This window comes from Talpa occidentalis, unplaced genomic scaffold (assembly GCF_014898055.3).
Source record: "Talpa occidentalis isolate TD23 unplaced genomic scaffold, MPIMG_talOcc4v2.1, whole genome shotgun sequence".
Classification (NCBI taxonomy): Eukaryota; Metazoa; Chordata; class Mammalia; order Eulipotyphla; family Talpidae; genus Talpa; species Talpa occidentalis.
Genome location: NW_026555331.1, coordinates 104413212 through 104430290, shown reverse-complemented (window position 1 = coordinate 104430290; position 17079 = coordinate 104413212). Strand labels below are relative to the sequence as shown.

The 17079-nt window shown below is 38.9% G+C and overlaps 1 long non-coding RNA gene across 2 annotated transcripts; it reads left to right on the top strand.

Annotated features, from left to right (window-relative positions):
• Window positions 1–901: 901 nt before the first annotated feature.
• Window positions 902–15333, top strand: LOC129145327 (uncharacterized). Of its 2 annotated transcripts, none has more exons than XR_008550774.1 (3): window positions 902–1071; window positions 4624–4740; window positions 15274–15333. It is a non-coding gene; the product is annotated as an uncharacterized LOC129145327 (long non-coding RNA). The 2 variants fall into 2 exon arrangements; XR_008550773.1 differs by lacking the exon at window positions 15274–15333 and adding an exon at window positions 5372–5893.
• Window positions 15334–17079: the final 1746 nt, after the last annotated feature.

Genomic DNA, 17079 nt, shown 5'->3' with positions numbered 1-17079 from the left:
CAGCACTATGAAGCTATCCTCTGCAGCAGCCACTGCAGCACAAGTTCGATCCATGGTCAAGGAGATGACCCCACATGGAGAAGCAGACCTCTCCTGTCTCATCCACTGCTCCCTTCAGAGTATATTTCAGTCAGTCCACCTGTTCTGCTCCCCACTCTGTCTCTGGTGAATCCTATCACCCCTTGCACCTCTGGCCTGCACCCCAGCTCTTGTATGCATAAATAAATAAATCTTTTTTAAAAATGAAAAAAAAGAGGAAAGCCAGCTAGATGCCAGTCAACACCTAGAAAAGCACAGAGGAGAAAGAACTACAGAGAAATAGAATCAAAACTTGACTGAAACCAAACCTAAAGCCCACCCCCTATGGTCTACACATTATATAAACCAATATGACTCTTTATTGTTTAAGCTTGTTAGATGGGCCTTTCTACTGCTTGTAGCTGAAAGCACAGACTGACCCTTCATAGTGGAGCCAATCCGGGGATTTGAAGAATTGGGGTCCAGACTCCAGCCTAATTATTTCCTGTACAAATTACTTGGCAAATCCCTACTTCCCAAAACCTCAGTTTTCTCATCTGGTAAAACCGGATATCACAATGCCTGTTCCATTTACTTTGAGAGAATCAGTAGGGTTGAAGAGATAAGAGATACAAGTGTCCTTTGAAACATGTGCCTGTTATATACACATGTGAAAGCAGTCACTCTTAGGGTAAGTAAGTTTATAATGTGTCTATGAAATCTGTTTGTTTTCTGGATGCATGTACATAAATAACAATGCCTTAGTTTGATTTTCCCTGTTTTCTTTCTCTTTTCCCTCCCCCAACTGCACTTAACATCTGTAGATGTGTAGGAGGCAGTGACAGAGCTTTCCAAAATCATTTTTCTCCCTATTCAGCAGATTTCCAAAAGTATAAAACAAAAGGATTCTTCAAGCATCTCACTGAAACTCCTCCTGATCTGTGCACAAAACAGGAATCCAAGATGTGGGACTGCAGAGACTTTTTTGGGATCAGAAAGAAATTCGTCTAATTCCAGAACAGAGAGTGTGTGGCACATTTATCTTCCTAAAAGGTAAATGAAATTGTCAAAGGCGTGTAATGGATTGGTAGAATTTTAAATGGAAACTGTATGTGTTTTCAGAAATGCACCAACTTGTGATCATTCACTACAGAGGGAAATTAAACTGAAGAGAGGAAAAGAAAAATTTAGCCTGTGAAGAACACACAAATGCAAAGCAAGGAGCCATCGAGAATCTGGGAGACCAAGTGGTCAATTAAGTACCATGTAAAGATTTCCAATTTTCTTGTAGTAAATTATTTATTTAGCTCTTACATACCATCAATATATTTTACAAGTTTAATACCCAAATTATAGCTAGCCCACCCATTTATGGCCCCATAAATGAGTCCTGACTTACCAATGTGAATTCTTGTTCCTGGCAGTGTCAGATTTAGATTGGATTTGGATCTATTGCTTTTATCCTTATCAGACATTTCGAGGTTGATATTTTATTGCTATATTTAAAATGGAAAGTGCCTTAAAATAGACTTGGGATGGAGCACAACTGATTCCTGCCCCGATATGTCATTTCCTTGCTTAACATCCTACTATAATCTAGGTTAAAGGGTTGGAAGTCCATATCGAATCCTTCTCCACTGAAGATTTCCCCCCACACAGAGAATTTTCTTGGAGGAAAGTGAGTGATTATAAAAAGAATGACTTTAATCTTAAGTAAGAGTAACTGGAGCTTTCAGTAGTAAAACTGACAGGCAATTTCCAGGCCTATATACTTTGTAAGTCAAATGAATAATAAAGAATATAAATGAAACACTTCTAACCATTTCTTAATTTTAAAGTATAGATGGAGCTAAATTGTCAAGGCTTGTTTTTCAAGGGTTGGATTTTGTAAAATATGTAGAACAAACCAATAAATTAACGGCAGAGAAGACTAACAAATCAAATCGAGGGAACAGCTTCCACTTACAGTTATAAAAGATATGATAGTGCTGAGATTAGTAAATCCCACGAAGTTACAAATACAAAAACAAAGGGAAGATATGATTAATGATGTCCAAATTCATTGTACTATCTGATAGTGGACTTTGGAAAAAAAAGTCACCAAATGATTTTTACCTTTACAGATTAGCTTCTTCAAAAAAATTACATTGTTTTTGCTCTTTTAAAGATTTTGATAAAAAAATTGTAAATTGACAAACTTCATTGTCGGGTTCATAAAAAGCAGCCACACTCATGGTTGGGGGGGACATGAATTTTCAGCCTTTGCACCATCCCTGAGATAAGACACCAAGGACCAGCCCATCCTTGGAGTTTACTGCTCTCGTTTGAAAAATGGGTCCATCTTATGGAAACACAGCAGGGACAAAGTGGTTTGGATAAGAAACACAGTATGTGGTATTAAAATTATGAAGGAAAAAAAGAAGAAATTGTCTTAACAAGGAACTCAGAATCATCTTTTAAAATATAATTCAACAGTTTTATAGTTCCAGCCACACCCTGGGCCCTAGCACCACACCTGCTAGGTTACATCATTTGCTAGTTACATCATTTGTTCCCACTGACAAACGAAAATGGGGAGTCCCTTGTTCAAGAACCAGGGAAACACTAGGCCCTGAATTAGAGAAGGCTTCCTTCTTTCTCAGTTACTTGCCATCTTTTGGTGTGTTATTTGCCTTATGCCATACTAAGTAAGGAAAAATAAAAAAACTTAAACTAACAGCGTGAATTCTACCATTAACCTTTATATTGTGCAATACCAGTTTTAAATAAAACTAGAAGAGCATTTAACTTAGATGTGGAATCAAACAAATTGCAGTCCATATTTTGTACTTCATACTTGCATATGCATTTTGGTAGGCATATGGGGAAAGTCTGCACAAAGTGAATTCAACTGGTTTTCTTTCACTTTCTTTGACAAGTGCATATTCCACCAACACTCTACATTTGGCTTTGACTTAGTCTTTCTGATGAGGAGGGAGGAACTGAAAGGAAAGGCGACTATGGTTTGCCCAACCTTTCTCTTTTCTTTTCCATCGTCATTTTTAGCTTAAGTGGTAACTACTACAGGGACTTAACCATGAAAGAAAGGAATACAATGGTGTTCCTTGTCATTTGTGTTTCTTAGGACTCTCCCACCTCCTTTCCACAATCCAAGCATGTTCTGGACAGCAAGTTTTCTACTGGAAGGCATCGCTTCTTTGAAGGAGTAACATGGTTACTTCTGTACTCTGAGTTCTCTCGAACTCCCACTCATGGTGGCTCCACCATACCCATGAGGAATCACAAATGCTCTAGGCAAGTGGGTGACAAGGAATAGAGAATACATACACTGTGCTTGTCTCCTCTGTTCATGCTGAGCTCTACGTCCCACCAGACTTTCTATGTGAAACACAAGTTCAAACATAATTTTTTTTAATTAATTATATTTTACATTGTTCGTTTTTGTACAACATTTGCTTTCTTTTCTCAGGTGTAGTCCCACCACCAGTTCACCTGTCCTCCATCACCATAGTCCCTTGTGCTCTTCCCACCTTTGTTTTGATCCCTCTTCCTCCCCCTCCCCTGCAGAATGTTTCTGATTTACAGATGGCTGTTTATTTTTCAAACAAAATTTTTAAGAATTTCAGGATGATGTCAGAGGAGCCTTAAACCAAGGGTGGGGTTTCTCAGCACCTGACCTTGTGTGACTGCACAAGTCACATGCACAACTGTCTTCCACCAAATCCTTCCTAGGGATTTCTGCATTTCCAGTGTCAGTGTCGGAGATGGTCACAAACTAACCAGCTCTTCTTTATTCAGATGCTTATCACCTGCCCTGCAGGGCCCAGGGAAGACCCTATAGATAGTTTTCTCCTTCTCCCTCCCTGTTTCTCTCTCCCATTCTCTTTTCTCTGTCTTCCTCTTCAGTTTCTCATCCTCTTCACTACCAATCACAATCTATCCTTAAATGACCCTGGGACATGGGCAGGTATTTGGAAATTTTTTCTTCAAGTGGCTGAAGAATGCTGCCTGCGGGAGGGAAGAACTTCCTCCGTCTTTTATTATTTTCCCTTTCTCTTCCCAGCCTAGCATACTGGAGTTCCCGGGTTTGTAAAATACTTAATGAAAACAAGACACAGAGCTGTTCTGCTGAGCCTGTTCTCCCGCACTGTGCACCTGCACAGAAATACTTTCAACTCAACTGTAGGAACTGGTGTCAGGAGGGGGGAAAGGTAGATGATTTCTTTTGCTTTTTGAAGCTTCACAAAGGGATCCTAACAGAGCCTGCTAAGCAAACGACTTCCCTCCAAGATTTAAGATCAAAAGAGTCATGTGTCCAGGTTCCTGCAGATTTAAGCACCAACAACCTCTCTGCAAGTGTATAAAAGACTACACATCCTTTTCCATGAGTCCAGTTTTCTTCAGCACTTAACACATTCAATATGTTGAACGGAGCATAAGGGCGTCCTTCTGCAGAGGTTAGGAAACTCGCAGGCCATACTTTACTACATTGATAACTTGGCCACAGCCAGGAGCACATTCCTCATTTTGTTCATAATCCTCATTAATTAGCCTTCAAATGTGGCCAAATTCCAACTAAAATCATTTTATTCCGTCCTACTTCAGCTTTTCCTGGAACTCTAAATGGATATCATTCTTCGCCCCCTTACCGGCTGGCTGGCAACCTGTTGTGCTCCACAGGCGTTTGTGATTCAAGGGGAAGGAAGTTGGAGGCCATGACAGGTAAATATTTAATCCTCACAGGAACTCTCCCTCTCTTTGGATCCATGTTCTTTTCCTTCATGTCCATTAAGAACTGAGTACTTTGGAATAAAAGCAGATCCTCAAAACTTAAAACACTTTTGGAGTAGGCCAATCCACAGGGACAGAAGTTAGGTTAGGGGGGCTTCCCATGGTGGTGCAGCAGTTGAGCGCTGGGCTGTGAAGCTGCCCACAGCCTCTGCAGCGCCGGTTCGATCCCTGGTGAGGGTCCCACATGGTGCGCAGACCTCTCCTGCTGCCCGCTGCTCCCCTCAGCAGTGTATTTCGTCGGTCTACCTGTTCTGTTCCCCGCTCTGGTGAATTCTCTCACCCTCCCGCGCTTCTGACTGTACCCGGTGCTTGTATAAATAAATTAATTAAAAAAAAAAAATTAGGTTAGGGATTGCCAGGAGATGGGGGGAGGGGAGAATGCAGAGTATGGGGTGTTCTTTGGAGTGATGAAAAAATTCGAAACTAGATGTGTGATGATTGTGCAACATTGAGAATGCATTAAATGGCACTGAATTTTGTACACTTAAAATGGTAAGTTGTTCAATTTCTTTAAAAAGTAAAACACTTTTTTTTAACAGATTTCATTCAATTTTCATTCTAGAGTCGACTGTTTTATGAAACACTATTTCAGGAACACAGTTTAAGAGAAAATTCACATCACCAAATTGGTATTTAAGAAGAAAGTTTAACAATGAGCCTCTGAGTCTGTTCCATCGAGCTATTGGAGGCAAAAGAGTGGCTTCTCTCAGTTACCTGAAAAATTTCATCTCATCCTCGCTAAGTAAAAACTGAAGTATTTCCCTCGAACAGAGATTGTTTACCCAAGCAGTGAGAACCACATAAATTAGGACGAGATGCCAGAAGTAGCAGCTCTGGGGTGGCCATGAGCACCCTTTCTCAAGGCTCCAGCTCCAATGACTGACCTAGTTGCTTTGTCCAACATGAAAGGATGAGGCTGCAGACCTGAGTCACTGTGTAACACAGGTGCTGGATGAAGCAATAATTAAATGTAGATGTCACACATGCCAGATTATTCTGCAGTCCAGCCCTAATGGGGGCTTACAGACACCTATTTATGAATAGTCCACCCTGTTATTGCGTGCAAAGCAGAGAATGCAACTGAGTTAACTGACTTTCTAAAACTTTATTAAAAAAAAAAAAAAGCAATGCATTTTTAAAGTACAGGTTCAGTTTGAATCTTTGTTATACCCATGGTGACAGATGCGAAACCCTGTTGGACTTGGTGCCGTAATTGCATGAGTCTCTGGGTCTCCCTAATGAACTCATGACTGCCTACCTGCTAAGTCTCTTCTCAGTTTTAGATTTGCCTGGCACATGACTAGTGCTGAATCATTGGTTTGTTTTCCAGTAAAAATATAGCATACAGTAACATTTAGAAAATCTGCCCACATGTTTTGTGACATCATAGAAACACAAACCAAAGAGACTGTAGACGATTTCTATTCTAAATGTCCTCATTTGAGAAATGAAGCCCAGAAAGGCTAAGTGACTTTCCCAAAGTCCCACAGTGGGTCAGCCACAGTGTACAACGAGAGGCCAAGTCTCTGATGCTACGTCATTGGCTGTGATCCTCCACTTCACCCCTCTTTGTTTAGGAAGTCTTAAGGTCAAGAGATGATGCAATTCTAGAAATATACCATGATATCATTTTTTAAATTACTTTTCCAAACAGGGTATAATGAAAAAAAAACACATACAACAGTATTGTAGAATCTACATCACGTCTCACATGTCTCTCCCTTGGTATTAGGCAAACCCAGCAGGCTGGGGCCTTGTTGAAACCTTAAAACAAACCAGGCCAATTCTGAGGTCTAGACAGGCCCCAGACAGGGTTTCCCAAAGCTTTGAAATGTGATTTTAGAACTGGGTAATTTAGAGGCAATTTAGTCCAGAAACCAAACTGACATTCAGAACATTTATTTTGAAAACATTTTTAAAGCATCTACTCACTCCTTTAAAATACGATTTTGTGTTTTACTTGGGGCAGACCAACTAGAATTGTAATGATTAAGGCTCAGTCAGATTCACCAACTCTTAGTAAGTTAGTGATTCTATAGCCGCCTTCCCATGTTTACTGATCAGAATCCAGGAAAAACCTGCTTTGTCAAAAATTATCCAAGAAATCATGTCAATTTTTACACTGCTTTTGCAGCAGTCGATGTTTAGGTTTTAGGTTATATTAGTCAAGAGTTCTGGAACAGCTTCTACTACAACTTATTCAAGGCAGCCAAATGATTCATCTATGCAAATGCATCATTGCTGCAGAGCTTGGTCTTGCCATTAGCAGGTACTTAAAACTTTCTTTTTTTGTGAAAAAGTAACTGCTCTCCAGGCTCTTGTGTTCTAGGGTGTGCGGGCTGGGCCATGATCTTTCCTATAAAGCCACAATAGGAAGATGCCAGAAATCTTCTCACACATTAAGTGCTATATATTAAATGGAATTCCCAGTATGTGGAAAGCTATCATTTCTATTCCAGACTTATCTTCCTTTGTGGATCCTGTTCAACACTGGAATAATTTTAAGTTATTTTTTAGTTTTTCAAATGAGTGACAGTGCTGGATATGGAAGGTTCGACTACGGTATCTGAGAGAATAGAATGTGCTGTGTCCCAAATGAGTGTCAATGTGTGAAAGCACAGTTGCTCTCTCAACAAAGTATGACTATTGCTAATTACCTTAAAATATAATTGTAGGAAATAACATCAAGCAGCGATGGCTCTGCAATCTCTGGGTTCCTTCTTTTAATCCTTATTAGTCATTTTAAATTCAGCGTTTTAAAAGTCTTAGTCCAATTGCCCTCTGGGAACAATAAAGTGGCAATTAGGTATGACAAAGGCTCGGAATAGACACAATTACTTATTGCCATAGTAAAAGAAAAAAGATGGGTCTATGAACCTATCAAACAAAGCTGCAAAATGGAATGCTGGACCTTATGAAAAACGTATCCAAATATTTGCAGAATATAATTTTGGCTACCTCCCTATCGAAGTATTAAACCACTTTCTTTTATCAGAGAATTTACTACCATTACATTTTATATTAATTTAATGACTTTGATCAGGCAATCATGATTTATTTGCCTAAATTACCAGTCCCTTAGTACTTCATCGGCAAAGGGAAATATTTCATAGAACATGAAGCAAAGCCTCTAATTACTATTAGAGCATAATTTAAAGTAACTTCAACAGGTATTATAATTTTGATCAATTGAGTTACTAATTTGGAGAATCAATTATCTCCTGAACCCCTGTAATTTGCTACCACTTTTAATTGGCAGTGGTTGTCCAATTACACATCTGGCCTAAGAGTACGATTTGCATCTGCAAATCTTCAGCCAATCAGACAACTGGGCCTGGTTGTCAGGTAATGGCTGTGTGGGTTTGAAGACTTTGATAAATTCATGTATCAAATAATTTTTTTAAAGATTTATTTATTTATCTATACAAGCACTGGGTACAGTCAGAAGCGCAGGAGGGTGAGAGAATTCACCAGAACCAGAGTGGGGAACAGAACAGGTAGACTGAAATACACTGCTGAGGGGAGCAGCAGGAGCGGCAGGAGAGGTCTGTCGCACCATGTGGGACCCTCGTGGCTGGGTATTGAACCAGCGCTGCAGAGGCTGCTGGCAGCGCTCAACCGCTGCGCCACCAGGGGAGGCCCTATCAAATAATTTTTACAAAACATTTCTCCTCATGTATCCATCCCCTATCATTGATCTTCATATTAAAATTTGTGATTTTATTCATATGATTTGACTGGTCTCCCTCCATTCCCCTACCCCCAATTTCAGAAGACACTCAACCTCAAAAGTAAAACAACCTAGGGCCTCCCTGGTGGCGCAGGCCTTTGAGCGCCGCACTGTGAGGCAGTCCGCAGCCTCTGCAGCACTGGTTCGATCCATGCCAGCTGGGAAGAATCCCGCATGGCGAGGCAGACCTCTCCTATCTCGCCTGCTGCTCCCCTCAGCAGTGTATTTTGTCAGTCTGCCTGTTCTGTTCCCTGCTCTGTCTCTGGTGAATCCTCTCACCCTCCCGCACATCTGGCCTGTACCCCGGTTCTTGTATAAAAATAAATCTTTAAGAAGGGAATGGAGGCATCACACGCCCAGACTTCAAACTATACTACAAAGCCATAATCATCAAAACTGCATGGTATTGGAACAAGAACAGACATACAGACCAATGGAATCGAATAGAAAATCCAGAAATAAACCCACAGATTTATGGTCAACTAATCTTTGACAAAGGAGAAAAGACTATGCATTGGAGCAAAGAAAGTTTGTTCAATAAATGGTGCTGGGAAAACTGGGTTGCTACATGCAAAAGAATGAAGCTTGACCACTACCTCACACCATACACAAAAATCAACTCAAAATGGATTAAAGAACTAGACATAAGACCTGAAACCATAAAATATATAAAAGGAAATATAGGCGAAACACTACGGGATTTGCACATCAAAGACATCTTTACAGACACATCACCCAAAGCAGTGATAGTGAAGGCAAAGATAAACAGCTGGGACTACATCAAATTAAAGAGCTTCTGCACAGCAAAAGAGACAATAACCAAAACAAAGAGAAACCCCACCAACTGGGAGAACATTTTTGCACCCAACACTAATGATAAAGGACTGATCACAAAAATCTGCAAAGAGCTGATGAGACTTAACAACAACAAAGAAAATAATCCAGTCAAAAAATGGGCAGAAGAGCTAAAAAGAAACTTCTCTGAAGAGGAAAAGCGAATGGCCAACAGGCATATGAAAAAATGTTCAACATCACTTGTCATCAGGGAAATGCAAATCAAAACTACCATGAGATACCATCTTACACCAGTGAGAATGGCACATATTAAAAAAACTAGCAACAACAAATGTTGGCGAGGGTGTGGAGAAAAAGGAACTCTCCTGCACTGTTGGTGGGAGTGCAAACTGGTCCAACCACTATGGAGAGCTGTGTGGAGATTTCTGGGCCTACTAAACATAGAGCTTCCATATGATCCAGCAATTCCACTCCTAGGTATTTACCCAAAGGACACAGAAACATCAATTCCAAAGAACACCTGCACCCCTATGTTTATTGCAGCACTGTTTATAATAGCTAAGCTTTGGAAACAGCCCAAATGCCCAAAAATAGATGACTGGATCAAGAAGATGTGGTACATATATACCATGGAATATTACTCAGCATTCAAAAAAGATAAACACATGCAATTTGCAGTAACATGGATGGCGCTGGAAGGGATCATGCTCAGCGAAATAAGCCAAAAAGAAAAAGAAAAATACTGGATGGTCTCACTCATAGCAGGAGTCTAGAAAACTTAAATAAGGGACCAGGAAAATGAATAACTATAAGAAAGTGAAAATGAAAATCAACAAAAAACTATGAACCAGAGACACTTTGGGGGGCGGGGGTGGGAGGGGAGGGATTGGGGTCAGAATGGGGGGGCTGCAATTGTATGGGGAATATAAAAATAAAATTTATTATTTAAAAAAAAAAAAACAACTTGTGAGCACAAAAATATATTATAAAATTCAGTCGTTAAGGAGAGTAAATGGGCTGGAAGTATAAATTCAAATAGAAAAAAAAAAAAAAAAAAAAAGAAAAAATGTTCAACATCACTTGCAATCAGGGAAATGCAAATCAAAACTACCATGAGATACCATCTTACACCAGTGAGAATGGCACATATTAAAAAAACTAGCAACAACAAATGTTGGCGAGGGTGTGGAGAAAAAGGAACTCTCCTGCACTGCTGGTGGGAGTGCAAACTGGTCCAACCACTATGGAGAGCTTTGTGGAGATTTCTGGACCTACTAAACATAGAGCTTCCATATGATCCAGCAATTCCACTCCTAGGTCTTTACCCAAAGGACACAGAAACATCCATTCCAAAGAACACCTGCACCCCTATGTTTATAGCAGCACTATTTACAATAGCTAAGTTTTGGAAACAGCCCAAATGCCCAAAAAATAGATGACTGGATCAAGAAGATGTGGTACATATATACCATGGAATATTACTCAGCATTCAAAAAAAAAAAAAAAGATAAACACATGCAATTTGCAGCAACATGGATGGCGCTGGAAGGGATCATGCTCAGCGAAATAAGCCAAAAAGAAAAAGAAAAATACCGGATGGTCTCACTCATAGCAGGAGTCTAGAAAACTTAAATAAGGGACCAGGAAAATGAATAACTATAAGAAAGTGAAAATCAAAATCAACAAAAAAACTATGAACCAGAGACACTTTTTGGGGGGTGAGGGGCAGGAGGGGAGGGATTGGGGTCAGAATGGGGGGGCTACAATTGTATGGGGAATATAAAAATAAAATTTATTATTAAAAAAATAAAATAAAATAAAAAATAAAAAATGAAAAAAAATAAAATAAAAATAAATCTTTAAAAAAAAAAAAAAAAGTAAAACAACCCAGAGGGACAATATGCTAGATGGCAAAAAGAGAAAATTAAATACTATCATTCAGTGCTGCTAAGTGAAATTAGCACAATCCGATTACAATAGAAATTATGCAAACCTTGAACAAACAATAGGGCTACATGAGTCATAAACTATCCATGCACTTTGATCATGTAATACCACTTATGGACTTGAATCCTGAGGAAGTAATTCCATAAAGGAAGGAAATCTATATTCCAAAGATGTTCTTTCTAATGCTGATTTTGATAGTAACAAACAGCAACAATAAAAATGCAAAAAAAATGAAACAAAAATGTTTATAGAAAAATATTCAAATAACATGGCAAAAAAATCACAGTCATTCAACATAGAAATGACTGACCGCAGAAATATGGAAAATATCTATATGTTAAAGGAAATAAATATAAAATGAGATGACTGCAACAATATAGAAATGAGTGCTCATCATCTTTCTATGAAAGGAAGAGAAGCAAATCTATAATCTTTTATAGCAAAACCAAAGTGCTTTAGGAGCTAAAGACAAGGAATTATCATACCCATTTTGGAGACTATGGAGATGGTATTGAAACTGACATCAAGGGATCTAGAAAAATTGAGAAAGAGTTACTATGAAAGGGGAATGTTTAGTACCAAGAAAAAGATATGCCATATTTGGGGACAATCAAGATTTCAACTTGGGGACCTCCCTGGTGGTCTAGGAGTTAAGTCTCAGTGCTATTACCCCTACAGCCTAATTTGGATCTCCCGCCAGGGAGCTGGCCCACATATGGTGCAGTGGACCTCTCCTGTCTCTCTTGCTGCTCCCCTTAACATTATATTTCAGTAAACCCACTTGTTCTGCTCCCCACTCTATCTCTAGTGAATCCTCTCATCCCCTGCACCTCTGGCCTACACCCCAGCTCTTCTATGCAAAAATAAATAAAATAAAAATCTTACAATAAAGGAATAATCCTTAAAAAAAAAAAAAAAAAAAAAAAGGACTTCAACTTGTGCATGTTAGTGCACATACCGGGGAAAAGTGGATGCATTTGCCCCTAAGGAGAGGTCAGCTTCTGACTGTGGAGGATTAAAGATTAAGGTTTCTTTCTAGAAACACAAAGAAAGAAGCTGAGCATCTTAGTAAAGAGAAAGGCTGCACGCTATAAGCAGTCCAAGGTCTGGAGGAACTAGGTTTGAACCATACAATGACTGTCAAGTTACTTAAGCACTTTGAGTCCTACTTTCCTGTTCTGCAATGGCAGTCACACTTACTTCCTAGGGGGATTGTGGGAACTAAATATAATATGTAAAATACCCAGTACCTACCAGATGCCCCTAACTCGTACTTATTATTGTTGTTAGTAAGAGTAATCTTATATCGGGGAACAGCACGGGCCACAGCAAGGCACGTACTCTGCTCAGCTATGCACGAGGAGAGATGGAGTCTGAAGAAAAGCGATGCTGGTGGCAAAGGAAGAGATGATACAGAGCCGAGAAACAGCCTGGAGAGAGACTCCTCAGGACTGGGTCATAGTAGCCCGGGCTGGGTGTGTGTTTATATAATGAGGATCGTTTTTTTAAAGAATAAGATACTAAATACAAAAGTGAATATTTATTTGAAAGAAAAGAAATTATAATAAATTACAAAATGGAGAACCCTAACAAATACCACTAGCATCATAGAAAAGAGACATTTTTAAAATGGTCTATCTGACAAACCTCTATAATTCTTGTTTTTGTACATTTGGGCTACTCCTGGTGTCTAACTTCTCACATGGTAACACATTTTCTATAGAGCAGACAGAAAGACCACTTAGCCTTTCCTCTAACAGGGTCAATTGAAATTTGTTTTTCACTGTTGATAATTTAGAAAAGTTTCTTTTGGTTCACAACTCATTATTAGCAAAGTTATATAAATATTTAGGATTGTTTCCAAATTGAGAAACAGTGCTTTTAAGTTTCTTTTATATGTGTGCTGTTATAAATATACTTAATATTTATAGTTCTGCCTCAGGTTTGTGCTATACAAACACAAGTTGATAAGTTCTATTTTTCATTATTCCCCTTACAAAAGAAAAAAAAATGTATGTGAGTTCGTGATGGCAAATACTGCTTTTCAGAGCTATTACTGATAGGCAAGAACTATAATGTTCACCAGGTGTTAGCGGGAAGTATATCCTCTGCTTACAATGTTGTATGTTTGAGAGAATTTTCCAAGGACCAGCTTCTGGCTCCACACATTCATACCTTGTTTCTCCTGCACACTTACAAGGTATAAAATCCTCTGGCCTTGCTTCTTTATGTAAGATTCAGCGTAGTGGGCATGAGGAATATACCAGAAGCTGTTTCCTACATTGAAACAATTAACAGTAACTAAATAGAAGTGCTTCCAATAAAAACACAAATAAGTCCCGTTAAACCCAAATAAATGCATTCCCAAACTCAATCTGATATCCCTTTCCCCCAATTTCCAGACTGGTACTTGATAAGAGGGATAGGGTGGCTGTGGAAAAATTGAGAGTTGAAAGAGACATCAGCTGATGTATCTTATTTTCCCAAATTTTACACAAACACATGGCTCTTACAAAATATTATTTGGGTCCCTGTGAGAGGCCTGGAAGAAACCTGTGCCCTAACTTAAGCTTCACCTCCTTCCTGGTAAACCTGCCTCTGTCAGCAATGACCAAACACAGTTAAGTGGACAGAAAAACAGGAAGTAAGGTTATGAGCCTCCACTAAGGGGGAAAGCCATGGTGCCATTAAGGCAATAAAGAAAATCAAGATCAAAAGAAACAGGGTTTGTTTCGTTGTGTTATAGGATGATTAGGGAATAATCTAATAATAGGTCTTATCTTAAATATGGTGAATTGAAGATACCTGTGGGACCTCTAAGTAGAGCTATCAAGCAGGCAAAATTGCTTAGAGAGGGTTTAAGATCAGAGTTTCTCTGATTAACTAAAAGTATTCCTCTGAGTTCTCAACTTGCACCTGCAATATTTGTTTTCATTCTTGACCATTTCGTTAATTCCTGACAGGGCCATTCTACCTCTTACCGGAAGCTGATAAAGCATGGCAAACATGATAAAACATAGTAAAAACATGCTACCTTTTATACAATACAAAACAAACAAAAAAATCACACACTCTTAGCCTCAGATTACTGTGGTTGGAATGTGGGTAAGGAACTTGACAGAAAGCTTCAGTAAAATTGCAAAGTCCTACTTTCTATTCTCTGTCTTAAATAATTTACGGCGCCTTCAGTGTTTTAAGAGTCCTGTGACACAGAACCAGCAGGAAACTCCATTTACTGTTCTCTTTCTGCCAATTCTCCAAGCTTGTACTAAAAATAAGAGATGATAGATAGTTCACTTATTATTGTGGTCTTCACTTAGACCGTTTTGTCTACAGTGCAAACAGAGTAATCAGAGGATGAATCAACAATGAGAGCCATTGTGGCCACTGTATCAGACTGTAAATTCATGCTCATTGGGGCTGACGCTGTGTGACAGACTATTTTTCATGTATATTACCTTTGCTATCTATTTGTGTCCTCGTCTATTGGTAGTTAATGTATCTTCTGTTATTGTTCCACAAAGCAATTGTAGTTATATTATTGGTAACAATACAATGATATAAGAAATTAAATATTAATAGGCAATTTATTAAAGGGCTGAAATTTTACATTCTAATAGATAAAATTGAAAAATGGGACATGTAAAAGGCTTGAAGAATTGGAAGCCTGTGTCTCACTGCATGTTTAACAGAAGCTCTCTGGGTCCTTTTAGTGTTGTCTACAGAATCACAGAAGTTAACACCTAAGTGTCTTCAGTGGAAACTAAGGTGCATGAGCTGACATGAAAAGAAAAACATTAGATAATTTTTGTTTTGCCCTTTAGGGAAAAAGACTCAAGTAACTGAACTGCTTTTAATTGACGGGACAACAGAAAGAGCATATTGGGGAAAAAGTGATCTGAACCAGTTCTAAACAAATCATTCTTACAGGACTTGATAATGCTCACTTTTTAAGACTTTTCTCTGCTCTTTGATTGTTTCCTTTCTGATAGAGGCATGCAGCTCATCCTACTTCCTGGATTCATAGACCTGGGTCACAGATCAACAGCTTTACAAGGTAGGGAGAAATCTATTTTCACAAAATTCTGACCTAACTCTGTTTAAGAACCTAATCTCACCCTCACAGCTTATTCTCATGGAGTTGGCTTTCATTCAGCCAAAAATGTTGATCAGACCTCCAATGTGGCAGTTAGTGGTTCAGACAAGGGGACACCTGAACTTGGGTGGCAGTAGTAGGAAGCAGAAGGGATAGATGGTAAGTGTTCCAATTACTCTTGCTATGTTACAATTTACCCCAGAGTTTAGTGGCTGAAAACAACAATCCTTATATCATCTCATGTGGCTTCTATGGGTGGGGACCTTGGGAAGAGCTTAACTAGGCAGTCTACCTAGGCAGAGGCTACCTACGGCCTTGCACTATCCTTTTTAATTCAAACACACACCTCTCTTCCCTCCAGAAAAGCAAAGAGAAGCTCTTCTAGATTCCTTTTGATTTGTATTGTTTTTTCCCCCTCCAAATAATTAAGACCAAATCACTTACATTCACATTGAATTTTACTTTTCCAGATCTTCATCAAATCATTTGATATTTTTCTACTTAATGCTGGACCCTGTGTAGACACTGGGATACCTGGTCCCTTGATCTTAGTGGAGATCTGAAGATTAACTTGAAAACATAAGAGTTTCTTAAGCAAAAAATGGACTTATTTGATTCTCTTACTAAGCTTGTGGCAGAGATAAACAGAAAGGTATTATCATTCTTATTTCTCCTGATGAGGAAATGGAGACAGGAGAATTCAAGTTACTTGCTACTAGAAGAAGTAGCCCAATGCAAACCCAGGTCTCCTGCTGTGATACCATGACCCACTACTCTCCTAGGCTATATATGTATATGTATGTCTACATAGAGTATACATATAGTATATATGTATGTGTGTATATAGTGAATTCCACTCTCGGGAAACATTTGTAATAATTGGAATTTTATTATTCTAAATTTATTATTCCAAATTTTATTCCAAAAACATTTGGAATAACGATTTTAGGTGACGTAGTGTTTGTAATGGCAATAGACATTCTAAAGAATCACTACTAAATCAAGAGGTATTAGCTGGATGGTGTTATGATCCTGGCCCCACTAAAGGTATTCATTTGTAGGGTTCTGTTTGTTTTTCAGGAACAGTACCAACACTTCTGCTACAATAATTTTTTTTAGGATGACTGTGCCATGGGCACTCTAGAAAAACACCTTATTAATTACTAATAGAGTTCTGGCTTTCATTTTAATCATGTGTCCACATTGAGAGGAAAAACAGAATTTAACCTTCCAGAGTCCTATGGCCAACTTTATATCCTGTTATTAAAATAAATCCTTTCTGGGGAGGCACCATGAAGGCAGAAAGACGGCTCTTCAGGCTGCAAAATGAGATGGAGAGAGGGACTTAGGCCATGTTTGCCTGAGGCCTTTCCTGGCCCTACCTTATTTAAACACACACTTACTCACAACCACCTTTGATTTACACTGTGGCAGCTCCACTGTTTTGAAAAGCTGATGTTGTGGAATCCTTAAGTCATCTGTGACCTAGGTCACTAAAGACAGGAGCAATTTAGCAAAAGTATTAATTGAAACTCTACTGACAGGTCCTACTCCTCCAGATAAAGTTACATATCAAACCCACACAGGCCGTTGGGCTATTCTCAGCAGCCTGAGATTTTCAATATCTCATAAACAGGCCCCTCAATCACTACAATCTAATAAGGCTATAATCATCATTGACACTATAATGATTAAAATGAAT